This window comes from Ovis aries, chromosome 22, assembly GCF_016772045.2.
Source record: "Ovis aries strain OAR_USU_Benz2616 breed Rambouillet chromosome 22, ARS-UI_Ramb_v3.0, whole genome shotgun sequence".
Lineage (NCBI taxonomy): Eukaryota > Metazoa > Chordata > Mammalia > Artiodactyla > Bovidae > Ovis > Ovis aries.
The window spans coordinates 6,087,684-6,090,368 of NC_056075.1; positions in this window are offsets into that span (position 1 = coordinate 6,087,684).

Sequence of the window (2,685 nt, forward strand, 5' to 3'; positions counted from 1 at the left end):
ACATCTATTTCTGCTTATTGACTAAGTTAAAGCCTTTGACTGTGTAGATCGCAGTCTGTGAGCCAAACAGACCAGAAAATTCTAAAAGAAATGAGAATACCAAATCACCTGACCTGCCTCTTGAGAAATCTATATGCAGGTCAGGAAGCAACAATTTGAACTGTACATGGAACAACAGACTGGTTCCAAACAGGAAAAGGAGCACATCAAGCCTGTATACTGTCACCCTGCTTATTTAACTCATATGCAGAGTACATATGAGAAATACTCAGCTGGATGAAGCACAAGCTGGAATCAAGATTGCCAGGAGAAATACAATAATCTCAGATATGCAGATGTACCACCCTCATTGCAGAAAGTGAAAAAGAACAAAAGAGCCTCTTGATGAAAGTGAAAGAGGAGAGTTAAAAAGTTGCCTTAAAGCTCAACATTCAGAAAACTAAGATCATGGCATCTGATCCCATCACTTCAAGGCAAATAGATGGGGAAACAGTGGAAACAGTGGCAGATTTTATTTTGGGGGGCTCCGAAATCACTGCAGATTGTGACTGCAGCATGAAATTCAAAAATGTTTACTCCTTAGAAGCAAAGTTATGACCAACAGAGACAGTATATTAAAAAGCAGAGACATTACTTTGCCAACAAAGGTCCATCTAGCCAGGGCTATAGTTTTTCCAGTGGTCATGTATGGATGTGAGAGTTGTACTATAAAGAAAGCTGAGCATGGAAGAATTGATGCTTTTGAACTGTAATGTTGGTGAAAACTCTTGAGAGTCCCTTGGACTGAAAAGGATCCAACCAGTCCATTCTAAAGGAAATCAGTCCTGAATATTCATTGGAAGGACTGATGTTGAAGCTGAAACGCCAATATTTGGCCACCTGATGCAAAGAGCTGACTCATTGGAAAAGACCCTGATTCTGGGAAAGATTGAATGCGGGAGGAGAAGGGGACAACAGAGGATGAGATGGTCGGAATTCATCACCGACTCAATGGGCAAGAGATTGAGTAAACTCCGGGAGTTGGTGACAGACAGGCAGGCCTGGTGTGCTGCAATCCATGGGGTTACAAAGAGTCGGACATGACTGAGCAATTGAACTGAACTGAACTGAACTGATTCATCCTCCAAGGGTCAAGTCATTCCCGTACACCTATCCTTTTTCTTCACTCTCTCAAATACCCTACCACTGGTAATTCCTAATGATCCTTAAAGCTTAACAGAAGTTACCTCTTTATGTAAATTTTCATTACTTTCATAAACGCATCCCTATATTAGAATATTCATGATATACAGTCTTCTATTTGTACCTGTAATATTACATTTTAAGTACCCTTGTGCACGCTTCCTCTCTAGAAGATTGCTTTTTCAACTAGGGCTTGATCTGTTCATGTGTTCCGTGCTCAGTCACTCAGTCCTGTCAGACTCTTTGCAACCCTATAGACTATAGCCTGTCAGGCTCCTGTCCATCGAATTTTCCAGGCAAGAATACTGGAGCGGGTTGCCATTTCCTACTCTAGGGGATCTTCCTGACCCAGGGATCAAACTCTTACCTCCTGGGTCTCCTGCATTCGCAGGCAGATTCTTTACCACTGAGCCACCTGGGAAGCCCCTGTTCATGGGTTGTAAATCACTTTAGTCAATCAAAATAAAATTTTCTATGATAAAAGTAGAATAAAAAATATCACACAGTAAAAGACAATATTGATTCATGAAACTACTGTTTCATTGGATATATGTTGTTATGGGTTGAATTGCATCTCCTCCAAATATATGTTGAAGTCTTAGCCCCCAATACCTCAGAATGTGACCTCATCTGGAAACAGGGTCGTTGCAGGTGTCATTAGGTTAAAATGAGGTCATATTTGAGTAGTGTGGATGCTAATCTGACATTCTAGTGTCCTTGATAAGAAAAGAAGTGGCACACAGAGGGAAGAAACAGAAGAAGATGCCTTGCGAGATCCCTGCCTGGCAGAGATTCAAATGCTGCAGCTGCAAGCCAAGAAATGCCAACAATCATCAGCAAACCACCAGAAGCTGGGAAGGGGCAAGGAAGGATTCTGTCCTATGTGCTTCAGAGGGAGCATAGGCCCCTATCAAAACCTTAATTTTAGACCTGTAGCCTCTAGACTGGGGAAAACAATAGACCTCTGTTGTTTTTAAGCCACTCAGTTTTTTTATGCTTTCTTAACAGCAGCTTTAGCAAATGCATGTCTAAACATACTAGGCTGTAAGGCAAAATGCATTTCTTATTGTGGGCCCAGCCAGAAGTAATTTAAAACCATTGTTCTAGACTGTGTATAATTTAGTCAGTGATTGCATTTTAGTTTTGTGTCTCTTTAATGTGTTCAGAGTTTGCCACACAAGAGCTTAATAAATATTTGAGATAAAAAAAGAAGTGAGAGGTGGGAAAAAGGAAAAAAGAAAGGAGTGGGGAGAGGAAAAAAAGGTGGAAGAGAGGAGCAAAGAAAAGGAGGAAGGAAGGAGAGTGGAGGAAAGAGGGAAAAAATCATTAATTTGGGGCTGGCTTCAGAGAGGGAAACTTCAATTTCAGAGCACTGTGGGTTTGAAATAGAGAATCAACCACTGACTTCAAACAGACTTCAATGATAAAAGCTCTCTGGTGATTTGCTAGCCCCCTCCATTTTTTTTTTTTTTTTGTAGTATTATAGATACTATGGTTGCAAAA